The following is a 22,434-nucleotide window of genomic DNA, read 5'->3' on the forward strand; positions in this document are numbered from 1 at the left end:
GAATAAAGAAACAGAGTATATATTTTTAATCTCTAAAATACAAAAAATACATGATTGTTATTAGTATGTGTGTTTGTGTTGTTCCAAGAAGTGAATTGAAATCAGAATGCTTAGTTCTGTCACAGTATACCCTGATATTTTGAAGGCATTTCTCCATTGGCTTCCTGATATTTGTTTAGTGATATTACCATGTGTGTGAGAAGGGTGACAAACACAAGGGATTTTAATATTTGTATGACTTAGGCTTACTATGTGGTGTTTATCTTTTTATCTTAAGCTCAAGGTGCTAAAAAAATGTCTCTTGTGGTTGTGATTTGAAATCCTGCCAGAGCTCAGGCATTGGCAGTAGGATATTACCTTGGCTACTTCCAAATGTCTATTGACATTAATCCATTGCCAAATACATATAAAAACCTCCTTACAGATAAAAACAGATCAAGAGATATGAAGGATGCAGATAACACATCACCAGGTGAAAATATTAATAAAAGATTAGGCAGGCTGAGTTACTATCCTCAGGTGAGTTATTTATTCTCTATCTGTTCTGCAGACAATTTGTCATTTGTTACTGCAGCAGATACTGGAGGAGCTGACCAAAGTGCGCATGTGGTGATACTATTGAGATGTATTTTGTACCCTACTGGGTAAAACATGTGTTTAATTGTACATAACTGTCTAGATTCTCATCTCAGTATAAATCAGTATGACTTCATAATCTTTAGTAGTCTAAGTGGCCAATCGAATATCTTAGCTATTGTTGTAGCTTACTCTTTGATAAGTGATAAACTGTGTACCAGAACTTCACATTCTGATGCACAGTGATTTTTTTCCTTACAAAATTAAAAAATCTTCCCGAAGTGTAGCCTTCAAAGTTGTATTCTTCTAAGAGTCATCTTCTCTGTGTCATGATAATTTGATTAAAAAATAACTGGGGTAACTGTATCTGTGAAGAACTAGTCCAAATCCTTTTATGGAATTGAAGTATGTTATAACTTCATGTTTGAGGGGCCTGTGTACTCTTGGAGGCTGGTCACACACTTCTGATGAGCTTCTGTTGTAATTTTGGTCATTCAGTAGTGCATTTGTCAATTAGGTATAATTTGGTATTTAGGTATAATTTAGGCTTTCATTTGTGGTTCGTGAGAGAGGATTAGACTAATTCTGTCAAAAATATATATAATAAACCTGGGGAAAAAATCAACATAAAATATTGCATCACATTGTTTCATCTCTATTTTAAGAGGTGAGAATCTTACCTTGGTGAGCATGGTGCTAATGGCCGCATGAAATCCTTTCTAGTTAAAATGTCAGAAGACCTATCGGTCTGCCAGTGAAGCAAGGTTGCATAAGGTCCAGTTGTATTCTGTTCCTAAAGCTAATTAAAATTCTTCAAAGTGGTGAAGTAAAAATGGACTTTTAGAAATTTTGTAAACATTCCCTGAAATATAATTTGAAATGTATTTCCTCACTTTGCTATAAGAGTGTAAAGCTTTATGAGGATTTATAATCATAAAATCATAATCAGTATTCATGAAAATTTACACAGACCCTACTGTGTGATGATTTTATCCTGTTCTAAATTACTTTCTTCCATAGCTCATCATTTATATCAGTTCAAAGAGAGCTAAATTACAATGAATAGTCTCTGTCTACCTAAATTGTAGAATTTTTATGCCCCTAAGCAACAGAATCCTGAATGTTGAATTCCATTGATGCTCAGGAGCAGGATTTCTGATTTACTGGTGGTACAACAATAGTATCAATTCTTCAATATGAAATAAAAAAAGCTATTAAACTTGGCTTCTATTTTTTTAAGTATGCTTAATTTATAGTCACGTACAGACTATAAATATTACCTCTTTTTCATAGTTAATGCAGTAAAAATGCCCAAATACTTTTTGTTCGTTTGTTCAAAAAGCCTGTGGCCTAATTGCTTGTAGCCTATACCTAGTTGGGTTGGTTGATGCATGAGCATCGAACTGGATGGCCTTAAGAGCAAAGTCACCAGCTTCCATCTTTCCCTGTGTGCTTCCACCCTGAGGCCAATTAGTACAGGCCTGTACTTTTTTTGACCCAGCATGGCAAAGGGTTTTCCGTTTCTTGGAACTTGCAAATATTTTCACTGGTCTAGAAATAGTCAGAAACATCTACTTCTTTTCATTGTCCATGGCCTTAACTAGATCTGAGGTTCTTCTAATAAACAAACCTTGGCTTTTATAGATCAGATTTAGTGTGACTGTGGCCATTGGTTGCTGTACTGCTGAAACAGCAATGCTTTTTAAAACACTGATGCTAGTAGCAGCAGCAACATTTAAAGAAATGCAGTCAGACATGATCATTGTTAACTTGCCTGTTTTGCCGTTGGCCTTAGAACAGCGTTCTGTATGAAAACATGAACTTTTAACGGTGAAAAGTCAAAGTATCTATAAATACCTTTCATATTAATCAAACTGTGATGAACCCTGGCAAAAATTGTGATATATGGTCTTTGAATTCTGCATTTGAACATTCACATTAAATGTTATTGCTTGTTGCACTATAATAGACCAAATAAGCTTCATGAGTATGGGCTGTGTAATCCATTTGAGAAATGAACCTGATAAGTCTTTTATCTAAATGTGCAAGTAATCCTTGCAGAACAGAATCCTTGTGACAGAAACTATTATTTAAGATCACCCAAGGAAAAAAAAAATAATCTGAGGCTGTTTTTACTCACACTTCATCCTTGCTGACTTTGTATACCTCTGCTGGGTCTTTCTTACCCTTCGTCTCCACAGTTTCAACAGTTTTTTGCTATTTCCAGATTTAGAATAGCCTCTCTGATCAAAGATCCATACATCACTGGACAAGTCGTAAATGACCTGAGTAACTATGCAGTAGGAAAACAGCTTGAAACTTACAAGTAGTTGTGTTTAGTACTCCGTTGGCATAATGCCTATTGACTTGTGCTGCAAGCAGCTTGCCAGGAGCTGGAGGTGTTGATCCTTTACTAATTTGTAGAAAATTTTTCATACAACTCATCTCAAATTATTAGTAAAACAAGAAAAATTGTTAAGAATTAAATAAGTCATGAGAAATTGTGTAACATAAACAAGGTTAGAAAACATTAAGATTCTTGAAAGAGAAGAAAAATGTTTTCCTTTGATTTACTACAGAAGCATGAACAGATGTGGTAGTCCTAATGGCCTTCTGTACATCATAAAAACTAAAATGCCTTTTGTTCTGACAGTTTTTAAATTATTTTGAACTGTGGTTAGGGATACCAAGAAGTAGACAAAGGAAATGCTAGAGGTGGTTTACAGAACAATTCCAAATATAACTGTGTGTACTGTCTTACATTACTTCCTATAAAACTTTACTGACTTGAATTATTATTAATATCTCACTGTATTCGTGTTGATGCTATCAAATAGTGCTAATCATTAACCTTGTTTAAATTAAATAAAAATGACCACCTCACCTGAGTGCAACTCAAAATGAATCTTCTAGTCTTTTTAATTACACAAACAATTCTATTGCAACAATTTGGACTAATTTCCTTCTGAAAGATGGAGAACTGCTCTGCTTTTTGTGTCCATGGGCCTGAATGCTCGTAAGAAACAAGTCTACAGAAGTGCTTTTTATACTAATTTCTCTGAAACATTTCCTGAATGCTCTGCCTGCTTCCCTTTGTGGACGTGACACCTTAGGATTTTGGAAACCAAAACCATTCTTTCAGAGTCCTTGCTAACTTAAAAACAGCTTCTCTCAGACACCTGACTAGGTGGATGCTCGGGGTTTATAGTTTTTCTTTTCAAGGGCATCTGATAGGGGCAATATGTCACTCACATTTCATTTTTCTCTCTCTCGGGTTTCATTTTGTCTTAGGCTCCCCAAATAGAGTGTAATTTGTGTATGGACTGTGCAGCAGAAGTGAATTACGGTTTGCTTTGGGAATTTAAAATACATGCAGACAATAGATATACACACTTTGATAAAGATTTCATTCCTGGGGAAACCTTATCACTCTAGAGTTACCTGGACTGTGGTGGCAAAATCCTCTGAGAGATCTGTTTCTTGCAGGCAGTTTGTGTCCAAAGTATGGAAGCTGTATCTCCCGGTTCCAGCTTTTCTCTAAGCCTGCTTTGACCATGAATTAAATCTTCCCATCCCTTCTCCCTGTCTATCATCTCATTCCCCATGGATGTTTGCCATCACCAACAGCTTGCCCTGACCATTAAGTCACTGACATATACCATCTCTATTGCTTTAAAGGCCACCATCAAGGCTGTCTGAAGATGTCTTTCTTCTGAACTAAAAAAAAATTTCTGCTTCCTGAAGGGCCACAGGAGAGCAACTGAATCAGCTCTGTTACTGTTATTGCCTTTTAAAGGAAAAAGAAATTGTGGGTGTGTGGTAAAGCTCTTCCTTATGTGCCTTAACTTATGTATTTCCTGAGAGCTATTGTGATGTCAGCCTGCTGTTTTCTTTATTCTAGTTTTTGTTTTAGACTGGAGAGTTCATTTAACAGGGCTGACTTTCAGTCCATGGACTGTTCTGGTCAGGAAGCAGCCACACTTTCAGGTGTGAATTTATGCTTTTGTGAGCATTTGTTAACTTTGGCTTGGAAGTATACCAAAATGATCTTGAGTTCAAACACAGTTTAGTAAAAATGTTGTTAACGGAAAAAAGAAAGAAAAATAGAGAATAAAGGCCTGGCTGGCGTCCTTATATTCACGCAGTGTTGTTAGCTGGGAGCGAGCACTAGTTCAGCGACAGTTTGGCAGCTGAACTGCAGTGCCTTGGTGAAGGGAGGCTGCCTTGGCTGCACTACAGAAGGCCAGTCTTAATTTATTTCTTCGTATTCCAAAGCAAATTGTCTTCAGTGGTGTCCCAGGAATGTATGTGTTTGTTCACAAAGTATAGCCCTGACACCTTTACCTAGTTAGGTGATGGCTTTGAAAGGAATCATACAAAACTGAAACAGAATAATTTTCAATTTTATTTATTTAACACTGTATGATATCGCTGTAGTGGTTCTTTCTGTTCCTCTACTACAATAAAACTGTAGACAATACTCTACAGGAAACTCTTATATATAGTGAAAGGGCTTTTATTTTTGGAAGACTATAGTTCTCCATTTGATAGTCTGTCTGTTAAAAGCAAACAGTTAGTTTAGAACATAGTTCAAATCAAACATTAAATGCTGGCTAATGTCATTCTTGATTCTGGGACAACTAGTTTCTGCAGCCTAATCTGCTACATTGCACTGGGAAAATATTTTATTATCTTTTATATATATTATGTATCTTATTATGGTTATTCTGCTAAACATAATGGTAAATGAAACATTTATTTATAGATATTGAACAATAGGTATGTAGCTGTGTCTGAGCACAAAGTAAGTTTGCATGTCTTTTGCAGGCAATTAAGACTCATTCTTCCAATGATCTTAACTGACTGGATGCTATGGAGGAGCATAGGATAGCAGCATATCCAAAATAAAAACTTCTCCAGAGCTGCAGGGTATAGTTTCCCCACAGTCTTAAACTGGTCATATCAGCTGAGCTCAGATGAAACAGGAGAGAAGAGAGGATTGCATGTGCATATGAAATATTCCACAGATATATTGGAGAACAAGTGATGAACGAAAGGTGAACACCACACAGAGAGTGCCTTGAAACTTAAAACAAGGAAAGAAACATTAGGAGAAATAATGCAAAGGGATAGTGTACCTCTTCCAAGCATAGCATTGCCACTGTTTTAACTACACACAGAGAACATAGTGGTTTGGTCCCAGATCTCGAAAATATTTAATTAATTTAAAACAAATTTTAGCTCACCAGTCATGCACTTTGGGGAAGTGCGTATTGCTTCCTGCTGGATAGCCAGCTGGCAGTACTGCTTTACATGTCTGGTTCTTTGGGGGGTCATCTGACCTCTTAAAAGTAGTAGGTCCATGGAATGGACGTGGGCTGCTCTGACCACTAAAATTGCAATTTTACTGTATGTTATTGCAGACTGTATAGTTTCATGTGTTCTCTCAATCTAGTAAAATTCAATCTGTGCCACGTTAAGACAGTTTGTATTCTGACAAGATAAAAAATTTAGATGTTTAAATTGGATGCAACAACTCAAAAAGGCCATATTTTCTTAATTTTAAGATGTGGTTATAGTATTTTTACCAAGGACACACAATTTGAAAATTAAGTTTGTTCTTTCAGAACAGATTTTCATTTACTATATATGCCTATACACACACATATATTTTATATATAAAAGCTCTCAGATGAAAGGTTGCTGAATAAAATAATTATATTTTTCTCCTATTATTATATTTAATTACCAGAATTTTATATGCATTATTCTATTATGACTGTAAACTGTAAAATAATTTAGCCAAGCAAATGCAGTAGATTTATTTTAATCTCTCTTCACATTGTACATTTTGTTCATGCACTGGAGTATTATTATATATGTTATATATAGTTATTATGTACTTACAATAAATGACATTTTGTTTTCATGTATATCTACAAATTCCTAAATTTCATGATACTTTAGAGTAGAGTATCATTATATCTATAAATTTAGGAATTTGTAAACATAATGATACTGTAAAGTATTATGATAACAGCAATATTTCTTTTTGTTCGTTGCAAAATGGCAATCCAAATCTGTAATTCCTAATCTCCTTTCAATGTTTAGGCCTAGTCAGTGAGGGACAGTGCATTATGGATTCACGATAAGCTTTGTGGTAGTGTGAAATCCTGCCTCTATAAAAGGACGATATCCCTTGATATTGGGATATGATCCAGTGTTTTAAATAGGCAGTTAATAGAACATGCTTTTACCGTTCAAAAGAAGATTGTGCGTGGTATTTTTACAGCAGGTCAGTGTTTCTGACTATAATTTATGTGAAGTTAAGAAAAAATACTTCTATGGGTATATTTTAAGCTGTTTTTTTCTCTTGTATATTTTCTGTCTTATACCAAATTATAATATAGGATTCCATTGTTTCTTCTGTGACACAAATGGCATGCGGTCTCATGCTTCCCTTTTAGGTACAAGGAATTCTGTGGTGTGCAAAGCAGCATAGTTCACTGGAAATTTTTTTAAATGTTTGCTTCCACCAGTGATAGAGAGTAGGATGTAGACCTAGGTCTGAAAAAATGACAGGCTGCTCCTCTGTAATTGATTGTGGAGAAAGAAGGAACAGAGCACAGGAAACTGAACTTGAAAAAAAACTTTGGGTCTAAAATGGTTCATTGCATTGTGTGCAAGTTAAACTCCTGGACATTGCCACTTTGGGATGAAAAATCATAAACAGCTACTAACTACAGGAAGAAAAAGGGAGTTTTCCAAGAATTTGTTCTCTTTGGCATTTTTCTTTATCAGAATATCCATCCTTCAAGTTGTAGTAGTAAATGTTAAAAATATTTACATTGAAGCTATTCCAGTTGATGCCTTTACTCTCATGAATCTTACTAAATCAAATACGTGAATATTTAATATTCCTAAATGTTTCCACAAAGCCTATAGCCACTTTCAGGGTAAAATTCAATTGCCTCCGGTTCACGTTGAAGAGCTTCCCTTTGAAACAGATATTCTTAGAATGCAGCACTATAGAGCACAGAGCAATGGAATTGCTATGCATAATGTTAGGGCAATTTCTTTTTGCCTTTAGGTGATACGACCAGCTGACATTTCAGCACAAGGATCCTTCAGAGCAATATAGGGAATTTGATGTGACAGTGTCTCTGAATCAAGCACTGAACTTAAAAAAGCATTCATTATATATACAACATATGTAGTAGCCTCTCATGTAATCAAAGAGTTTTCTCTGTCTCGTTTCCACACGTAGCTGTCTCTTTTCTTGCTCTCATTTTTATTTTGACTGAAGCATACTTAAATAATCACACTTCACATGCACACACGCACTCCCTGCTTTCACCTTGCAGGAATATGCTTCATGTGTTTCCATTTCTGGTTCCCCACCTCTTGTGTTTCGGTCAGATTGCTTTTCTTGCCGGGACTGTCAGCTGAGAGAATGTTGTAAGAGCAGGAGAGCTACCAGCTCCTTGCTTCTGAGAGGGCGATAGCAGGAAATGTCAAAGTCTGTCCTCATCAGTTTGGATTAAAGCTGGGTGGAATATTTGGCAAATGCATTAAAGACAAAGAAGAGCATGTTGGAAAACTGCGGTTTGAACAGTTAAACTGGCAAAGGAACTAGCAAACAAGTTTTTATGAAGAAAGGTATTAGACAACCTTAGTTATATGGCTTTTTTGACTTCCCATAGAATAAGTCATAAAACATTATATAATTTTTGTGAAAATGCACTTCACCTAAGGTTCCTGAAAACTAATAATGAAAGGAAGTAATCTTTGGGGTCAAAATTTCTAAGAATGGTGTTGAGACAGGTCTGTTGTCCGCAACAATAACTTGCTAGCTTGAATGCATGGTTTGTTATTTCCAAGTTCCTCTGTGGTTTATTCAAGAAACTTGATGGGTTCGTCTGCTTTCCTAGAACAAATAAGTCCTTTCTGACTGGTGGAGGGCAGAAAAGAGGCAAGCCAGTAGAAGTTGCTGAAAAACGTGGATTTCCTCCTTTGTGGTTTGAAAATTTGTGTTCTGGTCAACTCTGCAGTATTTGGGTGAGAAAGGCCCCTTCAGTGCATGGATATGGTCTCCCGTTTTATCTGTGAAAAACAGTGATTGTGCAAGATGGGTACACCAAAACAGCGTATCAGTGACGTCAAGTGACAATCTCTGTAGGAGAACATACAACTGCTGTGACCTTCCAGTCAGCTCCAAATGGGTCACTGATTCACTTTGATTGCAGTGTTATTCATTTCCCGTGTTCAATAATTTATACGTTGTTTATGTGTTGCATTGTAATAAAGCCATAGCTTTTTGATCTCTAAGGTAGTGTTGCTGCCTTTTGTAGAAGCAGAAAGTCTGAAAGTCATAAATGATTACTGTCCTTAACAAACCTTTACTGTACAGATGTTTTACAATAAACCAAGGGGACAGGACATTCTGTAAGTTTAATGGCACATCGCTTAAAACATCATATAATTACAAGGTGTATGTTGGAGTAAAAATTATACCTTTGCAGGTTAAGTAAAGAATCGCTAATAAAATTGTAACAGGCATACATTATACAGCATGGGGTTCATAATGAATAATTGCTAGGTTATTAGTGCTTAACAGATTAAGGGTACTTCCATTTATTACCGTGCTCCACTAAGGATAAGCGTTAATTTTTTTTCAAAGCAAATTCACTGGAAACAGACAGTTTAAAATTTATGCTTGTAATGATTGCTACATGGTCCATTAAGACCACCTCTAAGTGAGCTTAATTTGTAGCAGATAAATGTACATGTCTACATATTTTTCAACGTAGTTTATGGTGCATCCTGCACAGCTGTGCCCAACTGATTAAATCCTCACAAAATTTAAATAGGAAACCCATTACATAGACAGTATTATATCCATTTATCATACACACATTTTCAATTTAACTCTCTAAGCCTTTGTGCAGGATATTTTCACTGATTCATTAAATATGTATAGCAAGGCCTTTTTCTCTTCTGGTTTGTTTTGCCCTTTTGTTTTCTGGGTTTGCTTGGTGCCTACTTTTCAGTCCTATCATCCAATAATTAAGAACTTCAGCAAACTGAAGATCATCTCCAACAATTAGCTCAGTAATGATCCTAGATATGACAGTCACTTACAATCCTAGATCTAGAGAGCTCTTATCTAGGGAAAAGAAGCAGGGCTATAACCAGTGTGTAGGGAAAGGTGATTGGTACTAATACACTCATTCGCCTTCCAGAATGAATTCTGGACTCTGTTTTTTTCCTAACAGATAGACATGCTAGATGCTGAGAAAGACTGGGATTACCGATATTTCTTCCCTTTCCTCAGCATTTCCCATTGCTTAGCACTGGGCATCTCCTGATTTTGTCAAAATGTTTCTTAGGATCCCATTCTGAACCGTCCAGCTTTATCTTTGCTTTAGGTGTTTCGAGTCTCATATAAACCATAGTTCTGGATTCTAGAAATAGGATTAGAAGCATTTATCCAATTTTAGAGATCAAATTTAGCTGCTCTGAATTATTATCTGAAATCCCTCATCATTGCCTATAGAGTAAATTAAAGCTGTTAACTTCACATGCCCTGAGCCCTATGTAAAATAGATGATATGAATTCCCTGTCAGCCAAATACTGCTGTACTTGATTCAAGGCCATAGATCATCGTCTGGATCCTAGTGCTATGGTAAAAGTCTTGATCATCATATTCTGTGGTCTGCTAGGGTGAGCCTCTGCAACTGTGCGTAGGTTTATGAAGGTCAGTAGAGCCTGTGCTTACAGAACACGGGGAGATAAGGGCCGACTTTTGTTTAAGCTGTAGGAATATCTTTGCTTATCTTAGACCATCAAAGGGGAAAGAAGATTTTAAAAGAACAAGAATAACTAATTATTGTTCATTAATTTTCGCATTCCCCTAATTAAATGTCAGAGACAGATTCTGTAGTCTTCTACAAACGGAACAAACAGAGAGCGCCCAAAATCTTCAGGAATTTAAGATTTCCTATGAAAATAAATGGCTGTTTAAATAATAGTTCTCTGGTATCTGGCTCTGTTTTCTTAACATGTGTATAAAATTGAATCATACAGGTGTTTTTTTAGCAAACATGGGTATTTTAGAGAGAAATTAAGAGCGCTTAGTAATTTTGCTTTTCTCTGTGGTGCAAATAGTGACAATGATTTATTATAACCTTCTTTTTAGCCTACCTTTGAAGCCATTGTGTCCTTAAATGATTTTTTCCCCAAGGTTGATAGTGTCGGTCCATTTTCCACAGAAACATCAAAACTGATAGATGGATGAATTAATTTAAAAACCTTTCAGGTGAAAATTAGAAACTTGTGTATATCCCTGTATTCTGAAATTTGTTTCAGTATATTTAGAATTTTGGTTATATATTAACTGTAGGAAATGATTGATTTTTGTTTGATGAAGGTGAAAATTCTGGTGTAACAGTTTGCCAGCTTGCATGATTTTTTCATAGGATAGGCTAGTGTGGGCTAGAGCTAGTCCTGATGTTCTTCAGAGCCTTTCACATGTTTCCTCTGCTCAAGCCCCATGGTTTGACTTCTCACTTCACTTCCTTTCCTTTTAAAAAGCCAAATAATCTGTAGGAAACAAATAGGATTCCCAGTTATGAACACCCAGACAGTGCGCCTCTGTTCTCCCAAACAGCATCACTAGGATTAAGACAAGGACAGTGAAGAACGCTTAGAGCTACATCATCCTTGGAATGTAGTGGGAAATGGACTTCCCAAATCTTGGAGAGAGACTAGAAATGTCTTAGGAGTTTCAGGGAAAAGATGATGTCCTTCGTTTGAGATGCAGGTGATGGAAGCGAGCACTGTTAAAATGCTGAGCAATTCTTTCATTATTCCGAATACTCAGGTGATCTGGTGGTAGTCTCTGCACCTAGAATCAGCACTGCTGGCTCAGTGTTTCATTTTTTTTTCCTCAGATAAGAAACATATTTTCACCCTAAACATTCTCTCAGGGTAATTCCTGACACCTGACTCTTTAAACAAACACTTGGAGAACCGAATGCCTGTTACAAAATAGAAAAGAATATCTTGGAATAAAGGCTATATAAATCTGATATTCTAGATGGACTTGGTATCTTAGAAGGTTAGGTAAATGCTTAGGAACACAGTCAAATCTGTAAAAATTGTCCTGGATATTCATTTCAGTTCAAGCGTCACCCAGCAACAGAGACTGGCTGAACTGGACAGTTCTTGAACAACCCATAGATCAGGTCACAGTTTTTAAAGACCTCTGTGAGAATTTGAACGTCGGGGCTTGTGTCCCAGTTCATTCGGAGACATCTGTTTCAGTGTTCATTTTTCTAGTGATCACTGCCAGTAGGAATCAGTTGTGACTAGTAAAGTGCTGGCTCAAGGGTCTGGACAGTTGGCGGGTTCTTCAAAGTGTGAAAACAACAGGTTTCTGTCATCACAAGTGTGAAAATAATATTGCATGTGCGTGTGATATTATTTCTTGATTTCAGGGAGAGAATGTTTCAATGGATAAAGAATTATGGGTAATGAGTTGCTTGTTAGTTGATTCTAAACCTACAATATTATAAACACGCTCGTTGTTTTATTTTCTTTCAGAAGTGCAAAACTGTTCACTAGGAATATTGGTAGATATCCAGTATCTGATGATATATTTTGATGATATATTTGCAGAAACGCAAAACAGTGTCTTTCAGCTATGCACAAGTTTTTGGAGGCTTGCTTGTGACATCAAGAAATTGTTGACTGTGAGATTCTCGTTTATGTATAGTCATCCACTTCATCTCTATAAAACCAATGTTTGTGCTTGTGATGAAACTGTTCTTTGTATGTTTAGTGGATAAACATTTTAACAGAAATGTTTATTTAAAAAGGCATAACAGTGCAAATGTATGAACCTGAGGAGGTTTGTGTCACAATCTGTTATCTTGAAACCTTACCAAGACAAACTTACTTCAGGGGAGTCTGTTTTATTTTGCTGCTGGCAGCAAAATGATTAGATGCAGAATAATCTTACAGAACGCTGGTTGCTGATTAAAAAAAAAAATAGACTGCTCCCTGTGTCATACTTTCAGAGGAATCTTCCTCGCATGTTTTAATTTTTGAGGAATAGCTAATGCGTAAATGCATTGTTGTCAAATAATCATTACATTTAAAATTATTAATTTAGCTAATTATAGGTATTTAGGAATCTATCAGCACTTCAGTTTGAGGTTAACTTTTTAATAAACAGCTGTATGAAAGAAACGAGCTAGCTACCTATCAGAAAATAGAAAACTATATAATCATTTCTGGAATATTTCCAGAGCAACGGAAGAATAATTGGTAACTCGGTTACTAGAGAGAAAATGACCCTTAATCTATGAAGATTTTGAAACTAATAACATTTTGGGTCCAAATGATATTAAGTACTTAAACATTTCAATTCTTGGGTGCTTGGCTGAACTGTAGCCCTATTCCCTCTTACCTTAACCTTTATAGTTTAAATAAATTTATCAAATTGTGGCCAATTCAGAAGGCAGAATAAGGTGAGACTATAGTCCCAGCAGAGTCAGAGGTAAGATCTTGCCTTAAACTGAGCTGAATAATTCAAGCAAATTCAGTGAACTAAACAAAATTTATATACAAATTAAAATAAATATAGAAAATATTTTCTGCATGAAAAAGGGACAAATGCAGTTAACAGCAGTTCTTAAAAATTTTTTCAAGTGAGATGTTTGTCATCCTCCAGATGATAGCAACTTAAAATATGTTCATGACAGAAGGTGACCTTTGTGAAAATACATTTTGTCCTCAGATGAAGGAGGTTTGATTATCATACAGTTACCACGGCACACATAAAATACCTGTCTAGGAAACAGAAGCAATCATGTTTAATTAAACTTTCTTTTGTTTCAATTGGGTTGATTTGCAGTCAAATTGGAAAGCATCTTCATGTTTTAACCAAAAAAATAAATCTTAAAGCAATAGAAATATATAAATATTGCACCACTGCTATGGAGAAGGTTTGTGAAGCTGTGATTAAGACTATTTGGGATTTCAGTCCCTTTATGGTGTATCATAATGTCTGTGGTTTACATCTTATTGCATTAACTGGCAGTGTTATAAGCTGTATTCTTTCCTTGTGCTCCCCTATGTGGCATATGATTTACTTCTGATATTTTTTGTTCTCCAGTATTTCTTTTCCTCTCGAAGTATATTGGTATTTTAAACCATAACCAAAACATTTTAAGCACTGCTTAAATATGGAGGAAATAGGAAATGTTTTCACATAGCTCTGTAATGTGATATTAAACAGATTTAACACAAATTTAATACAAAGGTAACAAAAACAACTTCCTCTAAATCTATGTCTCTTTAGAACATGTATTATTCTTATTTAGCTTTAAAAAAAACACCATCTTTTCTGTGTTGCTAAACTGCTCTTTTCTGTTTGTTCCCAAATCCTTCTTTAGAATCCCCCCCTTTTTAAAAAAAACCAACAAACCTTAGTGATTGTCTCTCCTTTAATTAATTTGTTTTTGAATCATTCTCTCAAACTGTATGTGTCTGGAAGGGTTAGTGAGCTGCTTGGAGTGGACACCCATCTGTCTTCTTTTAGCTGCTCTATACCATTATGTGCCTACTATTTTGCACGCACTTTTGGCTGTGTGTAAAAAGCACAATACAGAAAGTACTTTAGATACGCAGTGTGCACAAACACAATGCATAAACAGGGCTGAAGAAGGTGATCCATAATATCCCACTTGCTGAGCAGGGAGCTGTCTAACTTGGAACAATTTTGTGATTTTGCTGTGCTCTGGAGTGTAAGTTTCTCTTTTCTTACAAGTTCTCCAGTCACGAAGAAATATGCAGAGCTAGTGAGCCCATGAAAATGAAGGGAGAGAAGAAATAAAAAGAAAGCAAGAGGGAGGAGAGTGAAAAAAGTTGGGTGAGTCGTAGCAGAAGGAAAGTGCTTACAGATCCTAAACTTGCAAATTATTTACATTTGGGCAAAAAATTGACCTTTGTATTAAAGATCTGGATCCAATATTGCCCTTTGAATTCATCAACTTCCATTTCTTAATTTTCAGTGACTGTACCGCAGAAGTTTGTGGACTTATATATACTGGTACTTATATAGCCTAAGAGCTTCTGGACAATTGCCAGCTGCTGGATATTCTGAATAACTTAATCAGTGCAATGAAGCAATGCGGAGGAGCTGGTATTGGCTGTTTCAATGGTGCAGGCACATCCGGATACGTTCTCTGAGTCAAAAAATGTTCACTGCTGAAGTCCCTTGTGGCTAGTGTCATCTTCTAAAAGACTTCTCAGGAGAAGCATATTCTTATTAAGGTCCCGTTGGTGACATGAGCAATTTTTTCTGCTATATTTTGTGGCTCATCATTTGAATCATCCTTTAAGGATATGCTCTGGGCTGAAATCCTATTTGCACCATTAACTTTTATTCTATAGTAACTCATTTAAGAACACCGAATAGTCTCTAAATAGGCTTTTTATTAATGTTTTGTTCAAAAATAATAAATTCTGTTTCTGTTAAAACAGAATTTTGCAGCCTCTGCAATGTAACCTTGAAATTTGAAAACTCTTTTAAAGACCTTGTAGAGCCTTCCTGATAGATTGAAGAGTTTATTGTTTTACCAAAGGATGCATTCAGAGAAACCCTGGTTTTTCAAGTGCTCATATCTTAACCCTACTTGCATCTCAGATTTGACTTGTATAAAAATGTATAGTAAATATGTAGTGTATACAACCGTATTTATATATTTCAGGAATATGATGGCTCAAAAAATCTAATTTTTCTTTGAACACTGCCTGGTTAGTTTCAGTCATTTAGTTTTGAATCCATTGTTTTCTCTGCTTAATTTTGCAGTGTAAGTATTGAGGTCCGATATAGTTTGTCTGAATGAATAAGCATTCTGTTTGGAAGTGAAATGTCATTGATACTTCTTAGGCCCTACACAAACATAACTGAGGGCAAAGGCATATTTATGTGTGCCTGAAGACAACCTGAGAAGGTTGTGTCTTTCTCATTCTGCTGCCCAGCGTAATGCATGCTCTATTTTGTGTGAGAGTCTGATGGAGGGCAGCCTGTCATCAGTATTGCTGCTGCCTCAACCTGATTTTATGTTCCCTGTTATTACAGAAAATTTAAAGGGCTTTCGTATGTACTGAATAAGGATTTCTAAGTATTAAGCAGAAGCTCTAATCTGACTCTCTAAAATGCTCTTGAATCTCAGCATTTGCCTAGAAGATACAAGTTGTTGGTCGAGATTAGAAAGAAAAAGGCAGGCCTATTTTCTGTATGCAGGTCAGATGGCACCCAAGGTAGTGAAGAGCTGATGAGGGCACTCAAAATCTTATGAGAATAGTTCAAATGAAATTGGGCCAGCATAGATGAAGTTGAATGTTAGCCCATGGACAGCATTGGTCCTTCAGCCTCAATATTTGTTTAATCCAGACAGAAATCGTAGTGCCTATGGAACTACGTGAGCAGGAGGCAGCATTTTTCTCAACTCACTTTTGTCTAGGTGTATACAAAGCATTTCTAACAAAGTATTTCTAACTTTGCTACCAAACAAAAATTTAGCTTGTTATTACACCTTCCTTGAGCAGTCATGGAGTCCCACTGAAATATATCTTTTGACTCAAAGCTTAACACTGTTTCTACTGCCAAAGCCAATATGTTGCTATGAAAACTGTTGGTAAGTGCTTATCTGGAATTACTGAAGGACTTGACCTTCTTCTGTGAAGTATTAGCAACATTATTGAGCTCTCTTTTAATAGTGTTTTTGTTGTCTCTGCCCTTGTAAGTCCCTTCTTTCAAATGTTACATCTTATTAGTTTATATGCTATTTTCATTGCAATTATGGCTAGTACAGGAATGTTTTGTTACCTTTTTAACACATTGTCACCATGCATCATTTTTAGATCCTCATTGCTCCTTATTAGAGGTTATTTAAGCTTGCATCTCTAACTGGATAATGAAGCATGCTTATGATATAAACTAGCAAAAGCTTATGTAAAGATTTTGTTGCATTGGTGGTATTTTATTTGGGATTTTTTTTTGTGTGTGTATCATCTCTTAGGTTACTTAAGTGTAATAGAAATGTACATAAATGTCAGACAGCTGGCACAGCCTCTGCTGGAACGAATTCATGAGTGTGCCAGAATATGCAAGATCTCTGCATGCTCCACCTAACCTCCGGTATGGTGCCACCTTCTTCTGGTCTGTTTTCTTCCACTGACACAGATAAAATAGAATAGGATACAATGTGTGAGATGAGTAGCTTTGGTTGTCTTAGGAAAACCTTGGGATTCTTAAAAAAGCAAAAAAAACCCGTTGGAAGACAAAGTGAAGCAGATGGAAATTATTGATGTGGCCCTGAGATTATGCTAAAGAAAATGGATTCCTTTATTTCAATTATTGTTTAGCTTATGTTTTGTTTGGTGGTTGTGTGGCCTCAGCATGTATTATGCAACATGTCATAATTTGGAGTGTATTTATTACTTTTCACCATATTCTTGCAACATAAAGAAGTATTACTGTTATTATTTATTATCTTCATTAGTTGTAGGGGTTTGAGGCACGCAGCCAGCAGACTACAGTGATACTCCTAGTGAAGACCATGCTGAGAATTGAGAACAGCACATTTGTGGTGACACAATGCTATGCCTGAGTTGCTAAGCCACTCAAGAGTGCCTATGAATGCAGATGAAGCACCACACAAGCCTGGTATTGCCTGAGGAGTGCTTGTGGGATAGACCTTGTATCCTGCACAGTCTGTGGTGTGTACTGCACCATGTAGAAGCATTACCTTAAAGCATTGTTTTGTGTTCTGTGGCATCCGAGTCATTGAAACTAGATTTTGAAATCGAATCCATGTCTCCTGAGTCCTACATTAAGGTCCTAGACCATTCTTCTTTTCATCTCTAGATGTAAGCTTATTTCAGTTTGATTTTCATCTGTCAAGGATCTCTAAACTTTTAAGGCTTCTATTCAAACTCTTCCCTTTCTCCAATTACACAGATTTCTTATCCTGTATATTTTGGGAATTTACACTTCCACTACAGAATTAGAGGGTGGACACTGTGCTGCTTCCTAAACCAACTCAGCACTGAAGTGTATTGGGAGAACAGAAACCTGCTCTTTGAAGGATCAGCCTCTGATTAGTTTGTTTCGCATTTATATCTACTGCTACCAAAACAAAAACAAATGTTACATTTTTGAGTGGAGGATAATACCGCGTCCGAGACACAGAACTGTCTATTGAAGACTTGCTGTACGTAGGCCCACATGATGACAGGGTCTAATCCCAGACAGTGGTACTCTTTTGGCCTTTACAAACTAGGGTGATCCACAAGTTATTTCTGCCCATGTATTTGCAATGATTTAATTCATGAATGCCTCAGTGTTCTTCCTCTCTGTATTCAGGAGCAACTCGCTACTACAGATATGGACTGAATTGCGTGAGTGCTGGCATATATTTTTTTCTGAAGGGAGATCTGCAGGATGGACTGGGCGCTGAGGCGTTACAATTCCAAAAGGTTTTACTAAAAAAGTCCAAGCAAAGCATGGAAATTAGATAGTAGTTGTTACCTGCTATGCTGTGGGTAGGTGGAGCAGTCACATTTAATTGAAGTAAGGTCGACTGGCCAGAGAATATACCAGCCTGAGCAAAATATTGACAAATAAGCTGGTGTATACAGGTAGTCGTGTGGCTTCAAAAGGTGCATCAGTTCTTTTAGTCTGACAGAAGGACATATGGATTAAAATTATATACCCAAACATTATGAGAGACTGAGAGCCCAGAGTATGTGGTTTCAGAGCACTCTAGAGCAATCTGTAATAGAAAATAATCTTTGTATACTATTCCATAGTATTTAATTTTTTAAAAATGCTATAGTGGTAGCTTACGTTTTAGGACAGTTAGAATGTTTTTGAAATATTACAATATTTAAATTTTTAAAGTAATTCCAGAAAACCTAATTACTATCACTCTGAGTCAATTCTGTCTGATTTTCCTGAAAAATAGTGACTATAGGCAAGACTATATGGTGTTTTTATCGTCAGAGATGTCAGTGGATTTCCTGGTATATAACTGAAAGCAAAATGTGGCTATTTAATTCTGCAAACAGCAATAAAAATAGTGAACTCTGGAGGGTATGTATTTGGAGTATGAGTAGTTGATTTTTCTTTTAAATTGGGTTTATAGACTATTGTTAGTACTATTGTTTCCCTTTTCATTGCATCCTTGAGAGTGGGTGTTTACAGATGCAGTATTACTAGAGCTACTTATTGTAATATCCTTTTTGAGTCAAGTCAGGCAGCCTGTGCTAATTGCTGTACAGAGACACTCTACGGTGTAATATACAACGTCACTTAAGCCCTGTTCATAAAGACCTGAGTTTTCAAATGTTCAGTGCATTACAATAAGTTTTGGTTTGGGCTAAATTGCGCTATTGATTTTTTTCTAATTAGGTTTTAATGAATTGTATTCACTGGATTGTACGTTTGTCAAGGGACTTCAAAGACTGGGTTGTGATCATTTCATTCACTTTATTTATTTATTTTTATTGTGTCTAATGGTAGAGAGCTCCTGGAAATCTTTTCTAGAAATCAGTAACTTTGATTTTTGTGTTGGGTTCTTTAAAGCCCAGCACCTACTTTTCTGTAGTATAATATTAATAAAATATGTAAAATCATAGGAATTTGGATGGCTAAAAGATCTTGAAGTAATCCAGCTCTTAGAAATTTTTTTTCTTACTGTTTGCTCCCTTGCACCATTTGGGTTAAACTGCCTGACTGAAATTGGTCAATGAGGGTTTTGCTGGACTTTTACTCCTTTATGGTTGCTTACATTTGTATTAATCTTTATCACTGGGCACTAAAAAGCTGCTTTTCCTTATTGATGCTTAATCAAATATCATAGCAGCAGATAATCCCCTGTTCTAATTAAGTAACACGCACTGTGTTCTTTTCTGTGAGTTTTTCTTATACTGTTTTATTAAATTATGTGCTTTGGAAGGAGAAACAGGTGTTCTACACCAACCCCGAAATACTGATTAAATGATGCTCATACAGCTCAGTTTACTCTTGAAGAGACGGGGTACCTGCTGTAACTTCGTAATTATGACTACATTTCACTCTTACAGAAAATTACATCTTTTTCTGAAATAGTTAAGTGGTTTAAAAATCCCAATCTTTAATTAGTGATTTCTGTATCTATGTGTAAGCTTTTCCTTTCTCATCACCTTTGCTAATATACTGGACTCTCCACTGTGCTGGACAGCAATCATGAATAATTTTTGCTGAGCAGAGTCCTGGGTCAGCATGGTTTTCTGATGAGCTGGAGTCTGGCCCTTGCTCAGTAACCCCTTCAAGGCAGGACAACAACGGCCTTTCACAGAATCTACTCGTGATCAGTCAGTTGGCTTTTGTAGGGGAGGTGCTTCACTGTACTTGAGTGGGCCTTATCTTTTTAATGTGATTACAACTAATCCAAACAGCAGTCCTCCAGGTTTCTCGCTGTATGAGACACCAGTTTTTAATAAATATGTTTGCTTAGATATGGGGCAGTATGCCATCTCAAAGCAGTGGTGGGGCTCTCTTGAGGGTCTTTCCAGACCAGAAGCATCCTAGCAGTGTTAGAAAGGTATGAACCAAAGCTAATGTATCCCAGAGAGATGTGACATATTAGCTTTACTTACCTCCATAGCTTCTGGATTGGAATTTTTGGATGTAAAACTGGTTTCTAATACAGAGAAATAGATGTACAACAGCCTGGTTAGGGTAGAGGTACCTTCATGTTTTCTTTGGTGCTAACCTACTATATGACCTTGAGTAAATAAGTGACTGAATCTTTCTGTGCTTTTGTTCTTCCTACATACCTTTATTCTTCCTTTTATATTCAATCTCTAATATTTCAGTCTTTCATGTCAAAAAACCAAATCTTTCCTAATATTTTTTTACCATTTTTGTCATTGACATTGCAAAAAAAGATTCTAGCATGTGTTTTATTCTGTATGATTTGCACTTGCTTAGGTAAGAATCAGTCAATTAGACATGAAAACATGCACAAGAATTCTAGCTTCCCATTTTTTACCATTGAATTTCAATAAACATGTTCATCTTGAGGATTTTTATCTTTCTAACTAAATAGTAGACATAACTTCAGTTCTTTGCTAGATTTAACCAGTAGCCTGGTGATTTTATGCTGCTCCCCTTTAGCTGTGAATCTGTTGTCTCTTCCAGAACTATTTGGGCATGAGGGGCCTGTATTGGGCAATTAAAAAAGACACAGAGCTATTACAACTGTGCCTGAATACTACTTCTAAATTTGTGCACGGCCATTTCCACATAGAAATATGCACTTTGCACATGTGGCTGTGCTGTTTAGTGCCAAGAATTTAGGTTTATGGTATGAATGCACCTGTGTGCGAGACTTTATTTTAAAATCTGGTCATGCAGAACTTTGCTTTTTAATTAGGTTTTCTTTTTTTCTCTTGGATAAAAATTTGCATATGCATATATTTGCATATTTTATGTGTATTTTTAGAAGGGGTCACTGTAAATTGAACTTACAGAATTGTAAAATACAGCTTGGGTATGCCCAAGTATGTAGTTTATGTAAATATAAACAAGGATATGTATCCCAAAGTGAAAAACTCAGAAGGTCTGGCTAAAATATGGAAAACCTCTTTTCTCCTTGGCTAAGGAAGATAAGAAATTTCAGACCACAAGAATGTGTTCATGCTTCTCATGGTTTCTTCTGAAAAACATTCTTTTCCTTAAATTACAGCTGATTTTGTTATTAGTATCAGAATATTTAATACTGATATTAATTTTCTCTCTTTCTGGCTATGAAATATTTTACTAATAGTATTGGTTGTAATCATAGTGTAAGAGGCATTTGTGCAAAATAGTGACAGGCTTTTTATTTGTTGAGATATTACTATCTGTTTACAAGCAGTGCTGGTAGCAGTGATTGTTTTTCTTTAGAGCATTTTAGTGTAACGGTATGTACGAGTCTCTGGGGCAAGACATGGTGAGAAGAGGAAATATTTGGAGGCAAAAGCAGATATTTCCACATAAGCAGCATCCTTCTTGTCTCCTCTTAGAAATATATCTTACCTTTGTCGTAAGTTTAATTTACAGATTCCTTTCCCTGCAACAGCCTCCTTCAGTTTAAATCCATGCAGTCTAGCAGGACAACACCAATCAGCTAAAGCAAGGTGAATGGGATATTTAGTGAAATAAATAAATATTACACACAAGCAACTCGTCATGCTCAGTTGCACTGAATGAATTTTCAAACAGCCTAAGCTTGAGTTTGTACATGCACTTTTTAACTCTGAAAACTAACTCTGGTGTCTTGAGTTCAATGGCGTCAATGAAGTGAGACGTGTCAGAATGAAATTGAAGAGAGCAGGAAAGTGGTAGGAAAACAATGCAGCAACAAGTAAATATAGAAGAAGCTCTACTTCCCCAGCAAATAAAATCTAGAATTCATAGAATTAAAAAAGTTCTACATAAACAAGATTTACTTGCATCGTTATCTTGTATGTCCCTGTGTCAATACAGAATAGTTCTTTTCAGCAAATTTCCAAGTGTTTAATCCATTTTAAAGTACCTTAGATGACAGGGTTTCACAAACTCCCTTACAAGATTATTCCATGGTCAGATACATCTAACTATTAGCATTTTCTTTCCAAGTTCAGCCTTTGCTGTGTTTCATCCTATTATTCCTACCCCTTGGGCCACATGGCCACATTAATTTTTATTTTTTTTTTCCTGTTCTTGGTATGTATGTCCTTCAGAGACTTAAGGATGCTTGTCATTGAAACCTCAC

The 22,434-nt window shown here is 36.1% G+C and overlaps 1 long non-coding RNA gene across 3 annotated transcripts in view; it reads left to right on the forward strand.

The window, feature by feature from the left end:
- The window catches only part of LOC141741906 (uncharacterized), a 259,266-nt gene that overhangs the window by 153,210 nt on the left and 83,622 nt on the right, over positions 1–22,434 (forward strand). The window lies entirely within an intron of this gene.

Source organism: Larus michahellis, chromosome 4, assembly GCF_964199755.1.
Source record: "Larus michahellis chromosome 4, bLarMic1.1, whole genome shotgun sequence".
NCBI classification, from domain to species: Eukaryota; Metazoa; Chordata; class Aves; order Charadriiformes; family Laridae; genus Larus; species Larus michahellis.